The 25,631-nt window shown below is 41.7% G+C and overlaps 1 protein-coding gene across 10 annotated transcripts in view; it reads left to right on the top strand.

Moving 5' to 3' along the window:
- The window catches only part of LOC139179644 (liprin-alpha-1-like), a 304,559-nt gene that overhangs the window by 252,258 nt on the left and 26,670 nt on the right, over positions 1-25,631 (top strand). For 5 of the 10 annotated variants that reach the window (XM_070779263.1, XM_070779269.1, XM_070779270.1 and 2 more), the window contains exon 1: positions 22,921-25,431. The gene's annotated coding sequence lies outside the window, so the exon portion shown is untranslated. Of the gene's footprint in view, positions 1-18,075; positions 18,186-22,920; positions 25,432-25,631 lie in introns of those variants that run through there. The other 5 variants (XM_070779266.1, XM_070779267.1, XM_070779265.1 and 2 more) reach the window with 4 other exon arrangements.

Here is a 25,631-nt window from a genome sequence, read left to right on the forward strand (position 1 = left end):
TGTCTCTTCTGGGATTCTGCCGGCTTTCTTTCCTCTTCACAGTTGCCATCTCTTGCTTTTCCCACCTGAGTTCTTTGGGTCTGGCTTTGTAGCCAGCCTCTGAAGACAGTCTTCCAAGATTGCATGCCCTTTATTGCTGCTCTTCAGGACAAATACTCAACTTATTTTCGGGGCTTTTACTTTTTAACATCAAAAGGGAACTGGTAAATTGGGGAATATCAGATTCCTGATGTTACACATTGATAAAAATTAAACAGAACTGGACATGGGACAACAGACTGGTTCCAAATAGGAAAAGGAATACGTCAAAGCTGTATATTGTCACCCTGCTTATTTAATTTATATGCAGAGTACATCATGAGAAACGCTGGGCTGGAGGAAGCACAAGCTGAAATTAAGATTGCCAGGAGAAATATCAATAACCTCAGATATGCAGATGACACCACCTTGATGGCAGAAAGTGAAGAAGAATTAAAGAGCCTCTTGATGAACGTGCAAGAGGAGAGTGAAAAAGTTGGCTTAAAGCTCAACATGCAGAAAACGAAGATCATGGCATCTGGTCCCATCACTTCATGGGAAATAGATGGGGAAACAGTATCAGACTTTATTTTGGGGGGCTCCAGAATCACTGCAGATGGTGATTTTAGCCATGAAATGAAAAGACACTTACTCCTTGGAAGAAAATTTATGACCAACCTAGATACTATATTAAAAACCAGAGATATTACTTTGCCAACGAAGGTCTGTCTGTTCAAGGCTATGGTTTTTCCTGTGGTCATGTATGGATGTGAGAGTTGGGCTGTGAAGAAAGCTGAGCGCTGAAGAATTGATGCTTTTGAACTGTGGTGTTGGAGAAGACTCTTCAGAGTCCATTGGACTGCAAGGAGATCCAACCAGTCCATCCTAAAGGAGGTCAGTCCTGGGTGTTCATTGGAAAGACTGATGTTGAAGCTGAAACTCCAATACTTTGGCTACCTCATGCGAAGAATTGACTCTGGAAAAGACCCTGATTCTGGGAGGGATTGGGGTCAGGAGGAGAAGGGGATGACAGAGGATGAGGTGGCTGGATGGCATCACCAACTCAATGGATATGAGTTTGGGTAAACGCTTGGAGTTGGTGATGGACAGGGAGCCCTGGCTTGCTGTGATTTACGGGGTCGCAAAGAGTCGGACATGACTGAGCGACTGAACTGTTTATCATCAAAAGAGAACTGGTAAATTGGGGAATATCAGATTTCTGATGTTACACATTGATAAAAATTAAAATGTAGGGTTAAATATCTAGTCCTTTTTGTTTTCTGATGAAATAGTCATCAGGTCACTTAATTGGAAATTAGTTTTCCACATATATTGCTCTGTAAAGAAGTGAATGTCTTCGCTCAGGGTTAGGGCATGAAAAACTGTTGCCAGACCCCTCACCTTCTACTGGTCCTTGATGCCTGAGACTGTTCCCTCCAGTTAATCCACCAATTCCCTTTATTCAACTGAGATTCTGCAGATTGCTATAGTAAAAGTTATAATATCAAAAAGAATGGAAAAAATCTTTTAACCTTTATGTGATCAGTTGCTGTATTTGGTCAGTATTTCCTGGTTTCCTCAATCTTCTGTGTCCTCTCTGAAACATACAGCTTCTTCGAGGATGGTTCTCTTAGGAAAAAGGACTGTTGCTATGCATACTCACGTGATCCTGATTAGAAGCATTCATTTCATTATGTTATTGAAAAGCAACTTAGAATATATATCAAAAGTTCTCATGATGTACTCTGCATAGAAGTTAAATAAGCAGGGTGACAACATACAGCCTTGACGTACTCCTTTTCCTATTTGAAACCAGTCTGTTGTTCCATGTCCAGTTCTAACTGTTGCTTCCTGACCTGCATACAGATTTCTCAAGAGGCAGGTCAGGTGGTCTGGTATTCCCATCTCTTTCAGAATTTCCCACAGTTTATTGTGGTCGACATGGTCAAAGGCTTTGGCATCGTCAATAAAGCAGAAATAGATGTTTTTCTGGAACTCCCTTGCTTTTTCCATGATCCAGCGGATGTTGGCAATTAAGTAATGCTTAAAATTCTCCAAGCCAGGCTTCAGCAATACGTGGAAAGAGAACTTCCAGATGTTCAAGCTGGTTTTAGACAAGGCAGAAGAACAAGAGATCAAATTGCCAACATCCGCTGGATCATGGAAAATGCAAGAGAGTTCCAGCAAAACATCTATTTCTGCTTTATTGACTACGCTAAAGCCTTTGACTGTGTGGATCACAATAAACTGTGGAAAATTCTGAAAGGTATGGGAATACCAGACCACCTCACCTGCTGCTTGAGAAACCTGTATGCAGGTCAGGAAGAACTGGACATGGAACAACAGACTGGTTCCAAATAGGAAAAGGAGTACGTCAAGGCTGTATATTGTCACCCTGCTTATTTAACTTCTATGCAGAGTACATCATGAGAAACGCTGGGCTGGAGGAAGCACAAGCTGCAATCAAGATTGCCGGGAGAAATATCAATAACCTCAGATATGCAGATGACACCACCCTTATGGCATAACGTGAAGAAGAATTAAAGAGCCTCTTGATGAACGTGAAAGAGGAGAGTGAAAAAGTTGGCTTAAAGGTCACCATGTAGAAAACGAAGATCATGGCATCCAGTCCCATCACTTCATGGCAGAGAGATGGGGACACAGTGGAAACAGTGGCTGACTTTATTTTTGGGGGCTCTAGAATCACTACAGATAGTGATTGCTGCCATGAAATTAAAAGATGCTTACTCCTTGGAAGGAAAGTTATGACCAACTTACACAGCATATTAAAAAGCAGAGACATTACTTTGCTAACAAAGGTCTGTCTAGTGAAGGCTATGGTTTTTCCAGTGGTCATGTATAGATGTGAGAGTTGGCCTATAAAGAAAGCTGGGCGCTGAAGAATTGATGCTTTTGAACTGTGGTGTTGGAGAAGGTTCTTGAGAGTCCCTTGGACTGCAAGGAGATGCAACCAGTCCATTCTAAAGGAGATCAGTCCTAGGTGTTCATTGGACGGACTGATGTTGAAGTTGAAACTCCAATACTTTGGCCACCTGATGCGAAGAGCTGACTCATTGGAAAAGACCCTGGTGCTGGGACAGATTGAGGGCAGGAGGAGAAGGGGACGGCAAAGGATGAGATGGTTGGATGACATTATTGACTCGATCGATATGGATTTGGGTAGACTCTGGGAGTTGGTGATGGGCAGCGAGGCCTGGAGTGCTGCAGTTCATGGGATCACAAAGAGTTGGACATGACTGAGCTACTGAACTGAACTGATATGCTTCTTAATTTATAGTTTCTCCTTCCCTTTCCCATCTTCCTTTTTTCTCGTAACACACTTGCCCTGCAGATTGTCTCAGACTTTATTTTGCTGTTTGCATCCCTGTGATGCTTTTGACCATGTTCCTCTGTCTGTTTTTGTTTTGAAAGAATAGTTCCAAGGCCCTGTAATATCTGCTTGTTACTCTGTATAATTTTAGCAGCCGTCGATCTTTCCCTAGGTCAAGAATTTTATTAGGGGTTTGTAAAGTGGTGATATTCTGTCCTTCTTCGTTTCTCAGCTAGAATACTTTATCAACAGAAACTTCCTCATTTTGATTATTGGACAGTTGAGTTACTCTTGTGTTCAGTTTATATAAAAAAGACAGTAAATATGCAACTGTTCTCCTTTGTTAGTTTTTAGGATAATAAATTGATTCATAAGAATCTTTCAAAAGTGACTAATGAGATCTTTCTCCTTTCAGATATCATCATTCTCCTTTCAAGTATCATTATGAAGTCATGGATTTTTATCATATTTTATGTGTTTCAGTCCATTTGCAGTTATTATTTTGTTGTGGCTCAGTCTGTTCTGCTTTTGGCAGTGAGCACCTCTTCAAGATAGCTCCTAAGTGTTTTTGATACTATCCTAGTGGTTTCTGACTGCTTCCTTGCTTTCTGGTATGATCCAACCTCATTTGGTAAAATTCTGCCTCAGAAGTTGAATTATCAGTTTCTTTTGTGAGCGCTGGTTCCTTTTAGTTGGAAGGAATTTTCACGGATTTTTACAGACTGCTCTCTGGGTGCTATGCTTATTGATACTAGGTTAGTAATTGATAGGTCTCTTCAAAGATGGAGCTAGGAAATACTTTTTTAAAAAAAGAAAGTTCAGCATGAGTTTATACTGATAACTTGTAATGAAATATTATTGGAGAGTTTTTATTTAAAATTTTAGAATTTTTGTTTCTTCTCATACCGAAACCTTATGATATACAGACATTACATAATTTCAGAGTAATATCAGTATCATTCCTGAAAGCACTGTAAGGTTTCTTTGTATTTCTTATGTCCTTAGGATGCATTTCACCAAGGATGTGCAGTCAGATTGCTGTGTTTTAGAGTTAAGCACTCCTCTGTTTGGTTTAACTCAATACACAGTGTAGGTTTGTTTTTCATTTTGATTTTGAGGAACGACTTAAAAATATTTTTTTTGTTTAAATTTATTTTATAATCATGTTTAACAACTTGATATATATGACAAGGTACATTGAGAGGAGTCTAGTTTCTGGACTGTGTTTGTGCTTAGTCCCTCATTTGTGTCTGACTCTTTGAGACCCAATGGACTGTAGCCTGTTAGGCTCCTGTGTCCGTGGGGATTCTGCAGGCAAGAATACTGGAGTGGGTAGTCATGCCCTCCTTCAGGGGATCTTCCCAACCCAGGGATTGAACTCAGGTCTCCCGAATTTCAGGCAAATTATTTACCATCTGAGCCACCAGGGAAGGCCATGAATACTGGAGTGGATAGCCTATCCTTTCTCCAAGGGATCTTCCCTACCCAGGAATTGAATTAGAGTCTGCAGCTGGATTCTTTACCAGCTGAATCCTAACTTTATTCTTTCCTTCCCTTGGGGGTAGTTGTTTTTTTAAAGCTTTTTGTTTATCCTTCCATTAAAAGTTATAGTAATTGTAGAAAATGTCTATATAATATCTGTGTATAGCTATATATTCTTCCACTCTCTTTTGGTATAGTGTCATACTGTTTGTTTTCTCTACCTTGTTTTTTTTTTTTTTTTTTTTACTTAACAATATATCCTGGCTATTTCATAGTAGCACTTATAGATAATATTCCTCAGAATTTTTTTTTAATTGTGGCAAAATATACATGTTGCACTAGTGGTAAAGAAACTGCCTGCCAATGCAGGAGATGTGGGTTCGAGCCTAGGGTCGGGGAGATCCCCTCGAGGGAGGGCATGGCTTCCCAATCCAGTATTCTTGCCTGGAGAATCCAGTGGACAGTGGAGTGTGACAGGCTACAATCCATAGTGTTGCAAAGAGTTCGACATGACTGAAGTGACTTAGCATGCATGTACACAAAATATATATAACATAAAACTTACCATTTGAATCTTTTCTTGTTTGCTTTTTGGCATGCCATGCAGTTTGTGGGATCTTAATTCCTCAACCAGGGATTCAACCCAGTCCCCAGCAGTGACAGTTCAGAGTCCTAACCATGAAACCACCAAGGAAGTCCCCCATTCCAGTCATTTTTAAGTGTGCAGTTCAGTGGCATTAAGTACAGTCACCCTGGTATGTCATTACCACTATCCTTTACTTTTTCAGCTTCTGAAACTGAAACACTACCTACTAAACACTAATTCCCTGTTCTCCCCTCCCCTCAACCTTTGGCAAACACCATTCTACTTTTTTTCTTTCTCTCTGAATTTGACTACTCCAGTACCTCATTTAAGTGAAATCATAAAATATTTGTCCTTTTGTGATCGGCTTATTTCACTTTGTACAATGTCTTCAAGATTCATGCATGTCGTAACAAGTGTCAGGATTTCCTTCCTTTTTAAGACTGAATATTTTGTTGCATATTTATGCCCAACGTTTAGTTTAATCATTCATGCATCAGACGCTTGAGTTCCTTCCACTTTTTGGCTATTATGAATATAGCTGCTGTGAATACAGATGTATAAATATTTGTTCCAGACATTGCTTTAAATTTTTTTTGGTTATTCTCAGAAGTGAAATTTTAGGATAGCATGATAATTCTGTTTAATTTTTTGAGGACCCTCCGAACTGTTTTGTATAGCAGCTGCTCCATTCTACATTTTTGCTAGCGATGCACAAGGGTTCCAGTATCTCTGTATCCTCACCAACACTAGTTATTTTCTGGGTTTTTGTTTTGGAATAATAGCCATTGTATTGGGTACGAACTTGTCCTCATTTTTTAGTTCAGGTCCTACTGCAGGACACTTGCTTTTGAAAGCAGAACTTGCTATTGAGGTCCTTATTCATCTTTGTAGGGCCAGCAGGTAACATAGTACCTAACACATCAGATCAGATGAGGTCAGATCAGTCGCTCAGTCGCGTGCGACTCTTTGCGACCCCATGAACCACAGCACACCAGGCCTCCCTGTCCATCACCAACTCCGGGAGTTCACTCAGACTCATGTCCATCGAATCAGTGATGCCATCCAGCCATCTCATCCTCTGTCATCCCCTTCTCCTCCTGCCCCCAATCCCTCCCAGCATCAGTCTTTTCCAATGAGTCAACTCTTCGCATGAGGTGGCCAAAGTACTGGAGTTTCAGCTTTAGCATCATTCCTTCCAAAGAAATCCCAGGGCTGATCTTTAGGCAGGCAGGGTAGGGAGTTCTGAGATATCATGGAAACAAGCCACAAATATGTTCCCTCAGATATCCACACGTTCTTTCCTCTTAAATGGCAAAATGTGCATTGACTCCTATACTTGCAACAAAGTAAATGATTTTTGGAATTAAAAAAAAAAAAAAAAAACTCTTTCTGTGTTAAAAAAAAAAAAAAAAATGAGATCCCAGGGCTGATCTCCTTTAGAATGGACTGGTTGGATCTCCTTGTAGTCCAAGGGACTCTGAAGAATCTTCTCCAACACCACAGTTCAAAAGCATCAATTCTTCAGTGCTCAGCTTTCTTCACAGTCCAACTCTCACATCCATACATGACCACAGGAAAAACCATAGCCTTGACTGGACGAACATTTGTTGGTAAAGTAATGTCTCTGCTTTTGAATATGCTATCTAGGTTGGTCATAACTTTCCTTCCAAGGAGTAAGTGTCTTTTAATTTCATGGCTGCAGTCATCATCTGCAGTGATTTTGGAGCCCAGAAAAATAAAGTCTGACACTGTTTCCCCATCTATTTCCCATGAAGTGTTGGGACCCGATGCCATGATCTTCGTTTTCTGAATGTTGAGCTTTAAGCCAACTTTTTCACTCTCCTCTTTCACTCTCATCAAGAGGCTTTTTAGTTCCTCTTCACTTTCTGCCATAAGGGTGGTGTCATCTGCATATCTGAGGTTATTGATATTTCTCCCGGCAATCTTGATTCCAGCTTGTGTGTCTTCCAGGCCAGCGTTTCTCATGATGTACTCTGCATAGAAGTTAAATAAACCGGGTGACAATAAACACCCTTGACGAACTCCTTTCCTATTTGGAACCAGTCATAGGTAACTGCTAAATAAATGTTTGAGTGAGTTAATGAACTTCATAAACTGTGAATTCCAGAAGAGGTGGTTAGTCGTGTAGAGGTTGTAGAGCTGTACCCAAGCACATGATCTCCTGGAATTGTAAGTAGCTGTGAGTTTGTTGGGGTTAGTAATGGTAGTCCTGACAGGAGTACCAGAGATACCACTTTTCTGTGAACACCAGTGTTTTACTTGGCCCCCTTTTTTTTTTTTTTTTTGGAGCAGGGAAAGGTCAAAGTGACTTGAAGCTTTCGACAGTATGTGTTTACACTTGTAAGTAGTATAGTAAAGTAAAGGACTAAAACAAACCCGCTTTCTTATCTCTAGACCTCTCATTCTCTTTCTGCCTAAAGAATCATCTCATCTCCATCTTTGCCTGTCAAATTCTAATGGTTATACTTGATGGATCCCTCCAGGCTTCTCTGTCAGTGGGATTTCCCAGGCAAGAATACTGGAGTGGCTTTGCCATTTCCTCCTCCAGGGAATCTCCCTGAGCCAGGGAGTGAACCAGAGTCTCCTGCTTGGCAGGTGGATTCTTTACTACTGAGCCACCAGGGAAGCCAAATCTGATACATTCATTAATAGGAAAAAAATAGGAAGAGATAGTAAAATACTATATATGGTATCATCCTGTTTTTGTTGAAGAAAAGAAGTGTATTAATGTTCATGTAGTGTAAGTGATCTGGAAAGATTTTTGTCAAGACCAACAGTGATTGTTCTTGAATTAGCACAGTTTATTGTGTTTTCTGTGTTTTTCATTTAATGTTTGTGTTTTCTGGGGTTTTTTTTTTTTTTTTTTTTTGTAAGAAACACATTGTATTTTTAAAATAGTAAAATTAGTACAGAAACTTTATTTTTAAAAATCCCAGCTGTCCTTTTTTGTCTAGCTCCCAGTTGCAGTGTCTAAGACTTAGTAACTTTTATTAAATATGTTTTTATCTGAATGACTGAAACTTAAGGAAGAACTTGGTAAATGCCATAAATAGGCATATAGTGCTGAGAGGATTCAAAGAGAAAGAAAAGGATCATGTGTGGAAAGGATCAGTTGCAGATGATGTTTGAATTGACCTTGAAAGACAGAGTTTTCTGTTGTTTTGTTTTTAAGAGGATACTATAATTTAATACCTCTTTGTACCCGTGATTAACATTTTGTGGATAGGCATTTGAGGAAATGAAATTTCTTTGATTGTATTTATTCTTTAAACTCATGGCTTATATTTTTAGGATACGTGCATTATCCAGCAGACTGACTTATTATCTTCTATTTGGGTTAGTATTATTACGGTGGTTTTCCCTAAGCAAACAACAGCCCGGTGAAGTGGATTGAAGAGCCTATTGTGTGATAGGGAAAGCAGCCAGGAATTAGGAAACTTCTGAATCGAAAAGTGTGGAAAATACACAAGTAGTGGAGAATTAATTGCATTTAGTGATTTCTGACTTGAAGAAAAAATAAGCTTTTAAAATTTTAATTGATTATCTTGCATTTTAGATCACTTTAAAAGAACGCCTTAAAATGCTTATTGTAAAGTATTAATTGTGATGAATTTGGTTTGTAAAGTTTTATCTTTTGAGTCAGACTATAATTCACAACCATTCATGATACTTGAAATGTTAAAAGTACTTCCTGAAGAAAAGTCAGATTTTATGGGCTGCTCCAGGAGCTCCCCTTTGACTTAAGATAAATATACTCCTGTGATAAAGTCATATTTCTGCATACTAGCTCACTGAACTAATATTGGAAAGTATTTAATATGCTGTCATAAGACATTAACAAAATAAATTTGTAAAAGAAAAGCAAATCTATGGGACTAAAGCTTTTTTACAAACAGAATTGTTTATATATTCTATATAAAGTAATTCTTAAAGTTTTAGACCTTTTCTCTTTAGAATTTTATTCTTACAAAAATGTTTTCAAAGGTCTTATTTTATGTCACTTAAAATTATTCTAAAAAATTGTTTAAAATAATTTCTTACTCTAATTTGGATCTAAAATAGAATGAATACCATTTTTGAATTTTCAAGGCCGTTCCACATTTGGTTTCACATTTAGTAAATTTAGTCATAACATTCCCAAACCCAGTAGGATACAGTTTCTGTGGTTCTCAGACCCTTTGTAGAGTGACAGAGATTGGAATTCTGAATCTCACAAGTCAAATTTTGGCCTTTGACTCTGTTCCCCTTTCACACTCCTTGCTAAGCTTGGGCTGTTGCTATGCTTGAAGGCTTGTCAGCTAGCAGGTTCCTATGGTAACAGGAATGGAAATTTCAAAGAAGAAAGAGAATAGGAGCACAAAGGCTGGGTTGATTTGACTTTGAACAAAAAATAGAAGGTTCCCTGTCTTGCACCTTTGTTGAAGAAACCAGAAATTTAATATTAGAAAGTTATTTTTGAGTTTGTAAACTTCATATACCCTGGTCTTAATTTAGTGAATAAAAGTGCTGCTGCTTAGGGGAGTACTCAGTAAGAATCTTCTAAAAACTTTATCAGCTGAAGATTCTTTTTTCCTCCTTTATAGAGCTTTGAGAGTCTGTGTTCCTTATATATATTCTCAACTTGGCAGTATGCTGGCTAACATTTAATTTTTACTTTGATGAAGTTAAAAATTGTGAAGAGTTCTAATCAGGGCAGTTTGCTTATTTGAAAAATATTAATGTTTTTTGTTTTGACATAATTGTATTGAGGTATGATTTGTATACAGTTAACTGTACCCATTGAACAGTGTTCAGCTTGAGTTTTGACAGAAGTATATATCTGTGAAACCATCATCACTATCAAGATATCATACATTTCCATCACCTCAAAAGCTTCCTAGGGATCTTCCCTGTGGCTCAGACACTAAAGAATCTGCCTGCAATGCAGGAGACCCAGGTTCGATTCCTGGATTGGGAAGATCCTCTGGAGAAGGGAATGGCAATCCACTCCACTATTGTTGCGTGGAGAATCCCATGGACAGAGGAGCCTGGTGAGCCGCAGTCCGTGGGGTCGCACAGAGTCCAACACTACTGAGCGACTAACACTGCTGCTGCTGCTAGGTCGCTTCAGTCATGTGCGACTCTGTGCGACCCCATCGACGGCAGCCCACCAGGCTTCCCCGTCCCTGGGATTCTCCAGGCAACTGACACTACTACGCTGCAAAAACTTCCTGTGACCATTGTAGTCCACCCCTCTGAGTTGACTCCCTGCAGAAACAGCCACTGATTGGCTTTCTGTCACTGTGGATTAGTGTGTTCATTTTCTAGAGTTTTATATGAATGTACTTTTTTATGTCTGGTTTCTTTCACCCAGAATTGTGATTTAGATTTTAATGCATGTTTTATTTTGCTTCTTAAAAACACCATTCCAGTTGACAATTGACTTTTTCACTTAGTAGTTGATTGAGCACAGGGAATTGAGCAGGGTTCCTGGTGCCCATCAAATAGGCCTTCTGCAGGTTTATTAATTTGTAACTCTTTCCTAATCTGTTTTTAAGCTGTCATTTACTAGGAGCTGTATCCTATTTTATATATTCTTATTTGTATATGTTGTTGTTGTTCGGTCGCTAAGTTGTGTCTGACTCTTTGCAACCCCATGGACCGCAGCATGCCAGGCTTCCCTGTTCTTCACCATCTCCCGGAATTTGCTCAAACTCATCTCCATTGAGTCTGTGATGCCATCCAGTCATCTCATCCTCTGTCATCTCCTTGTCCTCCTGCCCTCAGTCTTTCCCAGCATCAGGGTCTTTTCTAGTGAGTCGGCTCTTCACATCAGGTGGCCAAAGTATTGGAGCTTCAGCATCAGTCCTTGCAGTGAATATTCAGGGTTGATTCCCTTTAGGATTGACTGGACTGGTTTGATCTCCTTAATACTTCTATATATATTAACACCACTTTATAGAGGAAAAGCTGAAATTTAGAGAGGTTACAGAGAACAAACTGGTTAATAAGCTCAAGGGCTCTGGACAAGAATGCCAAGGTTGAACTCTTGGGACTGTCTTTGTAGCTCTGTGATCTTTGGCGAGCTACTTAGCTTTCTGTGTCTTCTTTTCTTCACATTTATTATCAAATGGTATGACTAATGATAGTACCTGCCTTATGGGATTGTTGAGAAGATTAAGTTAGGTGTGTGAAGCACTTACAGCACTGCCCAGCCTGTAGTGAGTGTCCGTCAATGCTAGCTGAGCCACAGCACAAGATACTTAGAGCTAGTGAGTGACAGAAGCATACACTTAAAGCCTTATACTCAGTGCAAACAGCACAAAATGGTGATTCAAGTCAGTTTTATAATTCATGATGGGGCTCACAAATGCAGGTTTTACTAACATGGTAACATATCAATATCAGATTAGTTGGTATTGTATAGTTGAGGACTAAGCAAGTTTGAGACTTACTTAAGGCATACATATGCTTGTATGTATGATGTCTGTACATACATCAGCATGTGAATATAATGCATTTTTAAGCTTTGAATTTTTTTTTTTTTTTTGGTGGCACTGGGTCTTTGTTGCTGTGCACAGTCTTTCTCTAGTTGTGGTTTAAGAGCTTCTCCGTTGCAGGGGCTTCTCTTGTTTCAGGGCACAGGCTGGAAAGTGCATAGGCTTCAGTAGTCATGGAGCGTGGGCTTAATAGTTGCAACTTGCAGGCTCCAGAGCTCGGGCTCACTAGTTGTGGCCCACTGGCTCAGTTGCCCTGTGGCATGTGGGATCTTCCCAGACCAGGGATTGAACTGGTGTCCCTTGCATTACAAGGTGGATTCTTAACCACTGGACCACCAGGGAATCCCTAAACTTGAAAATAGTTATAGACTCACAGGGAGAAGGCAATGGCAACCCACTCCAGTACTCTTGCCTGGAAAATCCCATGGATGGAGGAGCCTGGTAGGCTGCAGGCCATGGGCTGGCCAAGAGTCAGACACGACTGAGCGACCTCACTTTCACTTTTCCCTTTCATGCATTGGAGAAGGAAATGGCAACCCACTCCAGTGTTCTTGCCTGGAGAATCCCAGGGACAGGGGAGTCTGGTGAGCTGCCATCTATGGGGTCGCACAGGGTTGGATGCGACTGAAGCGACTTAGCAACAGCAGCAGCTCAGGAAATTAAAGGAGTGTAGAAATTCTATATACTGTAGCTAGTTTCACTGGGGGCAGGGGGCTGGGGAACTGTGCCTTGCTATCTTATGTAGCCATTAGTATCAAAACTGGGACCTTGGACTTCCCTAGTGGTCAAGTGGTTAAGCATCCTCCTGCCAGTTTGATACTAGGGGCACCAGTTTGATCCCTGATCCAGGAAGATCCCACATGCTTCGGGACAGCTGAGCCCAGGTACCACAACTACTGAAGCCTCTATTCCCTAGAGTCTGTGTTCTGCAACAAGAGAAGCCGCTGCAATGAGAAGCCCGCACACTGCAACCAGAGAGTAGCCCCCACTCACTGCAGCTAGAGAAAGCCTGCACTCAGCAGTGAAGACCCAGCACAGCCAAATAAATAAATAAAAAGTTTTAAAGGCACAGGTGATCTAAAAAAAAAAAAGGAAAGTTATCATAGGTATACTCTTTAGCCCGTTATCATATTTCACCCGTTTTTACATGTACTCATTTTTGTGTCTGTATATGCACATGTCCATGTATTTTTATTGTCTTTGCATTTGTATCACATGTATAAGTTCATGGAGCCATCACTTTGGTTAAGATACTGTGGAAATTCCCTGGCAGTCCAGTGGTTAGGATTCTGTGCTTCCACTGCAGGGGGCACGAGTTCAGATCCCTGGTTGGGGAACTGAGATCCCACAAGACCCCCAGCGTGGCAAAAAGAAAACAAAACCCCAAAATGATACAGAACTGTTTTTATCACCACATCTTTCTTGTGCTTCCTTTCTCCCTACCACTCTTTCCTGTTCCCAGGCAACCACTAATTTGTTTTCTGTCCCTATAATTTTGTCAAGAATGTTATATAAATAGATTCATACAGTGTATAATCTTTTGAGATTGACTTTTTTCGTTTAGCATAATACCTTGAGACCCATCCAAGTTGCTTCATGAACCAGTAGTGACTGTTTTTAATTGCTGAGAAGTATTCCGTTACAGAGATGTTCTGCAGTTTGTTTAATCGTTCACTGAAGGATACTGAGTTGTTTCCAGCTTTTTGCTATTGCAAGTAAAGCTGCTCTGAACATTCATGTACAGGTTTCTGTGCAGACGTAAATTTTCCTTTCATGTAAATAAATGCCCAGGAGTGTGATTGCTGGGTTGCAGGATAAGCATGTATTTGAATTTTTAAGAAACTACTCAGCTATTTTCCATAGAAGTTCTACCATTTTACATTCTACCAGCAGTGTATGAGAGACGTATGTTCTCAGCATTCTTACCACCGTTTGGTATTTTCACTATTTTTTATTCAGCTTTTCTCAGATGATGTGATATCTTACATGATTTCAATTTGCATTTCCCTTATGACTAATAATATTGAACATCTTCATGTGCCATTCATGTATCTTCTTTGATAAAATGTCTGTTCATGTCTATTGTTCATTTTCAGTTGAATTGCTTTTTACTTTTGAGCTTTGAGAGTTCTTTATAGATTCTAGATACAAATCCTTTGTTGGAAATATAGTTTGTAAATAGTTTATTCTAGTCTATAGCTTGCTTTTTCAGCCTTTTAACAAAGTCTAGGAGGCTAGAAGTCTTAAATTTTGACAAAGTCCAGTTTACCAAGTTTTTTTCCTTTTAGGGACTGCATTTTTGGTGTCGTTTCTAAGAATTCTTCAGTGGGTCTGCAAATTCTCTGAAGTTTTATAGCTTTATGTCTCACATTTAAATCTATGATCAATTTTGAGTTAATTTGTATCAAGTGAGTTTCATTTTTTTGCCTGTGAATATCCAATAGCTTAAGCACCATTTGTTGGGAAGGCTATCTGTCCTTCCACCATTGAACTGCTTTTGCTTCTTCCTCAAAAATCAGTTATCTGTCCTTGTATAGATTTATATTTGGGTTCTCTATTCTGTCTTGTTGATCTTTGTGCCTATTTCACCACCAATACCACAGTGTCTTGATTTTTGGAGCACCAAAGAATTGATGCTTTTGAACTGTGCTGTTGGAGAAGACGCTTGAGAGTCCCTTGGACTGCAAGGAGATGCAACCAGTCCATTCTAAAGGAGATCAGTCCTGGGTGTTCTTTGGAAGGAATGATGCTAAAGCTGTAACTCCAATACTTTGGCCACCTCATGTGAAGAGTTGACTCATTTGAAAAGACTGATGCTGGGAGGGATTGGGGGACAGGAGGAGATGGGGGACCACAGAGGATGAGACGGTTGGATGGCATCAGCAACTCAATGGACACGAGTTTGAGTAAACTCTGGGAGTTGCTGATGGACAAGGATACCTGGCTTGCTGCAATCCACGGGGTCTCAAAGAGTTGGACACGACTGAGCAACTAAACTGAACTGAATATTAAGTAATCCGGACTTCATAGAATTGGTTTGGATTAGTTCTCTGCTGTTTTCTGGAAGAGATTGTGTAGAATTGGTATCCCTTTAAAATTGTTAGATTTTACCAATGAAAGCATCAGGCCTGAACATCTTTGTTCAGGAGATTTTAAACTACAAATTCAATTTGTTGAATCGTTACAGGACTGTTCATATTATCAGTTTCATCTTGGGTGAGTTTTGGCAGTCTGAGGAATTGGTCTACTTCATCTAAATTGTCTGGTTTATATGCATAGAGTTGTTTGTACTATTACTTAGGTATTTTTAACATTTTTATTGGAAAGTGAAAGTTAGTTTTGGTTGTGCTGGGTTTTCATTGCTGTGTGCAGTCTTTCCCTAGTTGCAGAGTGTGGGGGCTACTCTTTGTTTTAGGCTTTTTCATTGTGGTGGCTTCTCTTGTTGCAGAGCCTGGGCTGCAGAGTGTGTGGGCTTCAGTAGTTGTGGCACATGGGCATGTCACTCTGAAGCATGAGGGAATTTCCTGGACCAGGGATTGAACCCATGTCCCCTGCATTGGCAGGCAGATTCTTAACCACTGGGCCACTAGGGAAGTCCTTCCTTATTATATTTTTAATGTCAGTATGGTCTCTAGTGATACCCTCTTTTTCATTCTTGATATTGGTTAAGTTGTGTTTCTCTGTCGTTTTAAATCATTTGTACTAGAACCTTATCAATTGTACTAAAGTTTTCAAAGAACCAGCTCTTGGGTTGTGTGATTTTAAAAAAATAAATAAATAAATAAAATAAAATATAAAAAAAAATTGATTTTCTGATTTCAGTGTCATTGACTTCTCTTCTTTGTTATTTCGTTTCCTTTGCTTGCTTTTGCTTTATTTTGCTCTTTATGGTTATTATGAATAACACTGCTCTGTTATGAACATTCATATGCACATTTTTGCTTCAGTTCAGGTCAGTCGCTCAGCCGTGTCCAACTCTCTGCGACCCCATGGACTGTAGCATGCCAGGCCTCCCTGTCCATCACCAACTGCCAGAGCTTGCTCAAACTTCTGTCCATTTAGTCGGTGATGCCATCCAACCATCTCATCCTCTGTCGTCCCCTTCTCGTCCCGTCTTCAATCTTTCCCAGCATCAAGGTCTTTCCCAGTGAATCAGTTCTTCCCATCAGGTGGCCACAGTTTTGGAGTTTCAGCTTCAGCATCAGTCCTTCCAGTGAATATTCAGGACTGATTTCCTTTATGATAGAGTGGTTTGATCTCCTTGCCGTCCAAGGGACTCTCACGAGTCTTCTTCAACACCACAGTTCAAAAGCCTCAATTCTTTGGCACTCAGCTTTCTTTATAGTTCAATTCTCACATCCATACATGACTACTAGAAAAACTACAGCTTTGATGAGACGGACCTTTGTTGGTAAGTAATGCCTCTGCTTTTTAATATGCCGTCTAAGATGATCATAACTTTTCTTCCAAGGAGCAAGTGTCTTTTAATATCATGGATGCAGTCAGCATCTGCAGTGATTTTGGAGGCCCCCAAAATAGTCTGTCACTGTTTCCATTGTTTTCCTGTCTATTTGCCATGAAGTGATGGGACTGGATGCCGTGATCTTAGTTTTCTGAATGTTGAGTTGTAAGCCAACTTTTTCACTCTCCTCTTTCACTTTTCATCCAGAGGCCCTTTGGTCCTTCTTTGCTTTCTGCCGTAAGGGTCGTGTCATCTGCACGTCTGAGGTTATTGATATTTCTCCCAGCAATCTTGATTCCGGCTTGTGTTTTGTCCAGTCTGGCATTTCACATGATGTACTCTGCATAGAAGTTAAATAAGCAGGATTATTTTTGCTTAGACATGATTTAAAATTATTTGGGGTATATTCCTAGGAGTGGAATTCTGGATCGCGTGGCAGTTTTATGTTTAACTGCTTGAATAGTCACCAGACTGTTCTCCATAGTGGTTGCCTCATTTTACATTCCTATCAGCAAATTTTTTTTTGTACCTAGTCCAGCAATCTTACTCTCTTATGTAGTCGATAGTTCATTTATATATAATGCAATTGGTGATGTACTTGGGTTAATATCTGCCATCTTATTATTCGATTTCAGTTTTTCCAAACTGTTTTTCTTTTTCTCTCTCCTGTCTTGACTTCTTTTGTATTATTGTATTTCTCTCTCTGATTACCTAGTTAGTTGTGCATTCTTTTATTGCTTACCCCAGAAATTATGATATGTACTCTTGACTTACAGTATTCTAATACAAATAATAACTTGGATCACTCTCCCATTAGTGTTCCTCTGACTCCTGTCTTTATCATTTTATTATTACACATAATTATTTTGTATTTTATATGTTTCTTCAGGCATTATTTTTTGTTTTTACAGAGAATATTCATTTCTGTTTTCCCACATCTTCCTATTTATTTAGGGGCTTCTAAGAGGCTCAAAGCATTTTATGAAAGAGTTACACATTTCAAAGTTTGTTGATATTTCTAGAAAGCCATTCACATGTAACATATTTATTGAGAACATGGGGTTTACAGTCCTATCTGTAACACTTTGAGTCTCAGTTTCCTCATGGAAATATAGGGAATAATATGTTAAATACAGTAATATCTACCTCATAGGTGGCTGTGAAGATTAAATGAGAAAATAAAGTTAAGCCTCTTACTAGAATGCCATACACAAAGAAAAATTTCATTATTCTGTTGTGGCAAGTACATAATTCCTGAGGTTTAAAAAAGAATTGTTCTTATATTCTGTATTAGAATCATCATTTTGTCTTTTAAACACTGATTTTCAAAAGAACATGTTTCCTTTCCTAAAGTTTCCCCCTTCATTTTTTTCTCTTTCATCCATCTAATCCAATGATCTATGTCCCAAGGAATTTTGATACTAGAACCTGTGTTTCAATAATAGAAATGTGTTACCGTAATAGAAGCAGCTTAGCCAAGACTGTCGAGTTCACCTTAGAGCCATTTGTAGAATTAAAAAAAAATTATTTGTGTAGAAAACAAACAACCCATTATTTCTGTTTTCAGCCACAGAAGGCAGCCCATCTGTTGTTTATCTAATCTTGATTCAGAAACATACAAAAGTAGAACAATAACATCATATCTAACTTATAATTTTAGTTTCATTTTCTGATAACAGTGTTTCCCCTTCACCAGACAATAACAGAAGGACCTGACAGAGGAGCACAGAACTAGAGAAACACTGTTGATGTGTTTAAAAGACAAACTAGAGAAGCATTGTTTATGAAAGGACCATAAGGAAATGGGTATGTTTTGCTCTTCCAACATTAATGACAGCAAGTAATTCTCTATGAATATATAGTATATACTACTAATCTTTTTTTTTTCTGCTACTAATCTTTCAAGTTGGTAAGTATCCTGCCTGTGACTTCCTAGCACCAAACTGATTTTTCCTCAACATTGTTCAGTGCCTGTCATAGAGGGAAAGAGGGAGAGTTACTGAAAAAATATTCAAAGTCTCTTATAGGAAAATATTTTGAAATATTATATTTTAGAAGTATAGACTATTAAATTTATTTTAAAAGTATTCATCCTATTATGTACAGGCTGTAAAATGCTATCAAGGGGCACTTTTGGATAAATACTTTAAAATATGTGAGTCATTTTGGCCTGTGTGAAACAGACTAAATAGCCTAAGCCATGAAGTCCGTTTTAGTCTTAACTCAGATCAACTGGTGGTGGTGGTGGTGGTGGTGGTCATTCGTTAAGTCGTGTCCGACTCTTTGTGACCCATGAACCGCAGCACGCCAGGCTTCCCTGTCCTTCACTATCAAAGAGCCCTGTCTTTTTCACTATCCAAGAGCCCTGTCTTTTTGGGCTACTGTTGTAAATCCCGTAGACTAGCTGATAAACAACAGAAAGTTGTTTCTTGTAGTCCTGGAGGCTGGGGAGTCCCAAGATCATCAGCAGGTGCCACGTCTGGTGAGTCATGTTTCCTGGTTCCTAGACTGCCTGCTGCTTCTCCCTGTCCTCGCAGCACGGGAGCCCATTCCTTCCTGGCCTGACCCCTCCCAGAGTGCCTGCCTCCTAGGATCATCACCACGTGCGGGGTGAAGTTTGAGGGCCCATAAACTGTCAGCCCATTGCAGTCCCTAAGTATACTCTGCCTTGTTTCAGTCTTTTGAAATAATTCGAGCTTTCCTAATAGCCCACTACATGTTCTTTTTGTTATATGTTCGTTGGGCTCTTGAAAATAATATGTATCAGTGGGAATGCAGTGTTCCGTGTGTATCAGTTACATCAGGTTTGTCACTCATGTAATTCAGCTTCCAGTAGCCACGTTGAGTAAAAGCAGAAGTAGGTGAAATTACCTGTAATATATTTTATTTTAACACACCCCAAATATTATCATTTCAGTGTGTAATCAACATGATAAAACCTAATGCAATAGTTCACGTTCTTTTTTTCATGCTAAGTCTTTAAAATCCAGCATGTGTTTCAGGCTTGCAGCGCATCTCATTGTAGAGCCAGCCACATTTCAGGTACTTCATGGTTGCAGGTGACTACGTACCAGGGAGCCCAGTTCCACGAGAGATGTGTCTTTAACGTCTCCCACTGGGATTATGAACTGGGCTGTTACTCCTTTTCTATTTCTGTCAGTTTTTATGTATTGATATTTTGAGGTTATGTTATTAGGTACATTCAAGTTTAGAATCCTCATCTTCTTGCTAGACTGAACTTGTATCAGTATGAGATGTTCTTTTTTATTGCTAGTAATGCTTCTTTCTTTAGACACTATTTGACAGTGATGTTGCCACATCAGTTTTCTGTCCGTGTTAGCTTGGGTATCTTTTACTTTCACCTGTCTAAAAGACCTTCCATCTTAACATGTACCTCTGAATAGTGTATAGTTTTCACTGGAATCAGTTTGAGTATTGGCTCTGTTTATAATGTTGATATTTCAGTGTGTAGACACCATGTTGCTGTGTGATTTCTGTTTGTCCCACCTAGTCTGTGTTTTCTGCTCTTGCCTTCTTTTAGAAGTATGAAGTGTTTCTCTAGTTCTGTGCTCCTCTGTCAGGTTGTTGGGTGTACATTTGCAGACACAGTGTGTGTTTTACATTCAAGTCTAACTTAGTACTCTTACTGCCTCCCTGACACGACTGTTTCCTCCTTGTCACTGTCACACTTTAAACAGTTAGATATATTTTTGGCATTAACATCATTGTTTTGTAGAGTTAGTATTTACCCTCACAGTTACCTCATTGTTGGTCTTTACTTGTTTTTTATATTTCCATCAGAGACTACTTTTCTTTTTCCCAAAGCACTGCCTTAATATTTTTTTTTTTAGTTCATGTGTGTGGGTGATGAGTTGTCTCATTTCCATTTGCCCTCAAAGTCTCTATTTTGCTTTCACTTTCGAAGAGAGTTTTTGTTGGATGTAGAATTCCAGGTTGGTGGTTATTTGTTTCTCAGCATTTTACAGATGCCAGTCCATTATCTTCTGACTTCCTTGTTCTTGGAAAGTCAGCTCTCAGTGTTGTTGTGCCGTTAAAAGCCACACCCTTTTTCCTCTGAGTGCTTGAACATTTGCTTCTTGCCTTAGGCACCTGCAGAGCTGCTGAAACCAATGTGTGGTTTTCATTTTTGACTCAATGGTCTGATTCTTGAACCAACTCTTACCACTGTCCCTGTCAGTCAGTTCAGTCGCTCCGTGTCTGACCCGTTGCAACCCCATGGGCTGCAGCACGCCAGGCTTCCCTGTCCATCACCAACTCCTGGAGCTTGCTCAAGCTCATGTCCATCGAGTCGGTGATGCCATCCAACCAGCTCATCCTCTGTCGTCCCCTTCTCCTCCTGCCTTCAGTCTTCCCCATCATCAGGTTCTTTTCCAATGAGTCAGCTCTTTGCATCAGGTGGCCAAAGTATTGGAGCTTCAGCATCAGTCTTTCCAATGAATATTCAGGACTGATTTGCATTAGGATTGACTGACTGATTGGATCTCCTAGTAGTCCATGGGGCTCTCAAGAGTCTTCTCCAACTCCCCAGTTCAGAAGCATTGATTCTTTGGCATTCAGCCTTCTTCATGGGCCAACTCTCACATCCATGCATGACTACTGGAAAAACCATAGCTTTGACTAAATGAACCTTTGTTGGCAGAGTAATGTCTCTGCTTTTTAATATGCTGTCTAGATTTGTCATAGGTTTCCTTCCGAGGAGCAAGCATCTTTTAATTTCACCATCTGCAGGAATTTCGGAGCCCAAGAAAATAAAGTGTGTCACTGTTTCCACTGTTTCCACATTTATTTGCCATGAAGTGATGGGGCTGGATGCTATGATCTTCATTTTTTGAATGTTGAGTTTTATGCCAGCTTTTTCACTCTCCCCTTTCACTTTCACTAAGAGGCTCTTTAGTTTCAACCCCTGGAGGCATTTCTTATTCCCCTTTCTGTCTTTTCTCCACCATGAGGGTCCCCATTTATAGTTTTTAACAACATAGTTTAACAACAGATTCCTTCAATACATTCTATCCCTTTTCCCTCTTATATATATATATTGTAACCGATCCGTTCTTCAGTTCACTGATCGTCTGGACAGCTACGTCCAATCTGATGTTAAGGCCAGAGACTGAGTTCTTAAATTCAGTCACTGTTATTGTAAAGTTCTAGATTGGTTTTGATTCTCAGAAATTTTTCCTTTTGTCAAGTATATTTTTGAACAGGTGACATTTGCATCTGATACCTCTAGCATACCTCTGATACGCTGATATATATCTCATACCTCTGGATCTGGTTCAGTTCTTTTTCTCTTGGTCCTGTTTGTTGTTACACCCTCTTTTGCTTCTTTGGTTGCATGTTGGACATTATGTTTGGAAAACCCTAGAGGTTCTGAGTGATGCTGCCTTCTCCAGAGTTTCCTCTGACGCAGACCTCCAGTGGGGACAGAGCTGTCTGTTCACTCAGGGCCTGAGGGACTTGAGGCTTGGGGGTCCTTTTAAGCTCAGTCTCAGCAGCCTTCCCCCACCTTCCCCCCCGACCCCAGGGAGGAGCTTTCCAGCGTCTCCAGTGTCTGGAAGCCTGGGGTGCCTCCCAGGGCCCCGCGTTCTCGGCAGGTCCTGAAGCCCACCGTCTCTCCTGAGCACCACGAGGTGACTGATAGTCAGCGCTCAGCCGGTTTGGGCAGAGTGTTGGGTACGTTTTCTGACATCCGGACTGACTCGTCAGGCCTGCACTTGACTTTTTGTCTCCACAGCCCAAGGAACCCTCCAGAGCTGTGTTAGCCAGCCCCCTCTGCTTGACTTTTTCCCTTCCTTTTCTTCACAGAGTCAGCTTTGCTCAGATGCCCCGAGGAAACGAGCGGCCCTCTCAGTCTCCAGCTCCCTCACCGAGCTTCGCTTTTGTTTGAAATCTTGGATTGTGGCTGCCTAAGGACCTCTTTTAAACCTTATTTAGCTTTTCTAGCTCTTGGTAGGCTGACCTACAAGATGCTTGCGTCTGTCACTGGAAGTGGAGACACCCTGGGGGAGGGGGGGTCTTCTGTCATCTGAAGCCACATGTAACAGTCACAGTAATTGTCTTGATCAAGTTTATTTGATACCAGGGAAAACAAGAACCAGGGGTCCTTGCTTGGTACCCATGGTTGTGTTTCTGGTCAGAGTCCCCAGCTTGCCTGGGCTGTTTCAGTGCCACGTGAACTTGGGAAGGAGGTGGAGCAGGCGGCCCACGCGGCCTGGAGACAGAGGAGCCGGTCTCCCCTCTGCCCTTGCCCCTGGCGGCCCAGGGCAGGCCTTGCAATGCCGGGCTGCTGGTGGTGGAGGCCAAGGCTGAGGAGGGAGGGGTTACGTGACCTGTATTCTGTGACATGGTCACATGTGGGTTTTCTTTTTCAGTTTGAAAAAATGACTGCTTTTAGTCTTCCCTCCAGTTTCACTTTAAGGTGGAAAATGAAGATTTTATTCGTAAAGTTGAGCACAGTGACCTTACAGTCTTTTTGAAAGCAACAGTTGATGTTTTAAGAACACATCTCAGAGAACTCCAGTAGATAAAGCTAAAAAAAGAGAACGTGTTCAGGGTGAACTGCGGGCAGGACCCCAAACTGTACCCTGTCTCTCCCAGAGTGTGCAATTGCTGAGATGGGTGGATATAGGACCCCAAGCACCCTGTGGACCGAGGTCCTCAAATGACAGCAGAGGTCCAGGCTGAGCCAGGAGCAAGTGGCCTGTGCCCTGGCGAGTGGAGAACCGCGAGGGTGGGAGTGGAGCCAGGAGAGGGGTGGGAGACTCAGGCGGGGTCTGGGAGGCACTGGCTGTCGCGGCTCGAGGCAGGGACACCCCTGAACCTCCACCATGCAGTCCCCACGGGGCAGAGTCTTCTGGCAGCGGAGGGTCGAAGTAAAGAGGGCGAGTTCACAGCAGGTTGAATGAACCCCTGTACCCACTGTGGGTTCATTTTAAGTGCCTGGAGTGAGGTTGGTCAAGCCCTTGCTGAGCTCGAGTGAGGGAGTCTGACAGGGAGGACCGAGCTCAGGGTGAGAGTGAGGGGCAGCTAGCATGGTGAGTCCTCCTCAGCTGAATGGGTTCTGGGGACGCCCTTGAGTTCAGGGCTGCCCTTTCAGTAGCCTCACTGGAGGCTTGTTTGGGGGGTAGAGGGGGCAGAAGCCCACTTAGAAGACGTGCTCATTCCCAGGGGTGGTGGTTTCTGAAGGAGTTTATACTGGTTGGTTCGACTGTGACCCAGTACCTTGCAGGGTCGTGTTTGACAGGGGGCCTGAGCTGTGGGCACAGCCTGCCTTCTCCTGCACTCCACACTCAATTGTTGTCTTTTTGGCAGCCCCTCCCCCCTCTCTGCACCCTTGACAGTGGACCTGAGCCCAGCCCCCCTGTTGCCACGGAGCCTCTTGTGACCGAGTGGGTTCCAGTTCTGGGCTCCTGGGAGATGTGCTGGAGGTGGAGCCTTCATGCCATTTGGTGGTCATAGTGTGAGAGCAGTGGTCATAGTGTGAGAACGGTGTGTGTGAGAGTGGTGTGTGAGAGCAGTGTGTGTGAGAGTGGTGGTCGTAGTGTGAGATTGGTGGTGATAGCTCGGTAGCCGAGGTATCCTACCGTGAAACAGCGGTTGCCCCCGAGTCGGGGGCTGCCCCTATCTGCGAGGATGGGTCGCAGAAGGGCCCGCCTTTGGGCGTTATTCCAGCGCTGCAACCCCAAGGCAAAGGCGAAGACTAGGAAGGACTTGGCCTCGGCCCACGTCCTGGAAGCAGAGCGGCCTGAGGTGAGAGCAGCCGGGGGCTGGGCCCGTCAGATTGGCCCTCACCCGGCGAAGCATTGGGGTTGTGTTTCATTTTGTTAGCATGGTTGTGGGCCCTGCCGGCCAGGGCATTCTGGCCTTAGTGGGCAGGATCGACCCCAGCAGGTTTACCTTGTAAGAGGTTGTGCAGTTGCTGCATGGAGGATGGGCGGGGGCCCCACAAGAAGGCAAACACTGGCTGGAGAAGTCACTGGGGCACATGGACTGAGCTATAGAGTCAGTCCTTGAAGCAGAAAGGGTAAGGCCCTTAATGTCTCCCTTCTTGCAAAGAAAGGATATACGGGCTGGAGGAATCTCTGGGGCATGAGGATCGAGCTAGAGAGTCAGTCCTTGAAGCAGAACGGCTAAGCCCGTTAATGTCTCCCATGTTACAAAGCACAGACCAGTGTGTCCAGTATTTTAATGACAGGTACCTACTGCTTACGTGTATGACATACACCCTCATAGCTACACATGTCTACTACATGCCTCTTACAAGTGCTGGGCACTGTTCTGGGTGCTGAATACTCAGTATGTAGTAGTGGATACGTAGCACAGGATTGTTTTAATTTCTGCAAAGAAAAATAGAAGAACGAAAGACTCCGTGTGGTTCAGTTTGAGCAAGTTCACCACGTGGACGGCCCCGCATGCATGCAAATTGTGGTAAAGTACATATAACATAAATTTAACATTTTAACCAGTTGATTGAATGACTGGGTGGCTTCTGTGGAGTGAGGCTAACAGATGGCTTTGAGGTGCCATCCGCCTTTTTCCCAGAGGAACACTCCAAAGCCTCGTGGCCTTGTAGACCTTCCTTTTTTTCTTCACTCTCCCCAGTGGCTCCAGGTCTGTGTGTCGTTTAAGAATCTCTTTATCCACTTTGTTGTTAGGTTTACGTTTTGGAAAGTTTCTCAAATGTCCCTGGGTCTTGAGAAGGCAGGCTTGGATTCCAGGTTCTCTCCTGCCGCGTGCCTGCCAGGTCGAGGTGGAGGCTGAAGGCCGGTCTGAGTTGTGGTGGTCTGTGTGGTCTTGGGGTCAGTGGACCCCTCTTCTCTGGAGGGGCATGGAGATCCTTTGTGTGGAGCCTGGAGAGACTTGACAGGGTCAGTCTTCACAGTCTCGCTCTCTTTTTAATTTATGTTTGCATTTAGTTTCTCCTTTAACTGTTTTCTAGGAATTTCCAACTCCCGAAGAATACACCTACAGGGAGCAGCTTTGCAAATGCAAAGAGGAAATCGCTCAGCTGAAAGCTGAGAGAAACAACACCAGGGTCAGTAGGGGGATTCTCACGTGTTGACATTTGCCCCGCGGGGGTCACCGCTGGCCTCCGTGTGCTGTCTTTAAACTTTGTCTGATTTTCAAGTCATTTTCCACATCTTCCCACTGAACAGACCAGGGTGGATCAAGTTCTGGGTTCTCATACCTTGCTTCAAATTTCTGATGAGAGCTAATGTAATTTTAGTACATATG

Source organism: Bos indicus, chromosome 25 (genome assembly GCF_029378745.1).
Source record: "Bos indicus isolate NIAB-ARS_2022 breed Sahiwal x Tharparkar chromosome 25, NIAB-ARS_B.indTharparkar_mat_pri_1.0, whole genome shotgun sequence".
Lineage (NCBI taxonomy): Eukaryota > Metazoa > Chordata > Mammalia > Artiodactyla > Bovidae > Bos > Bos indicus.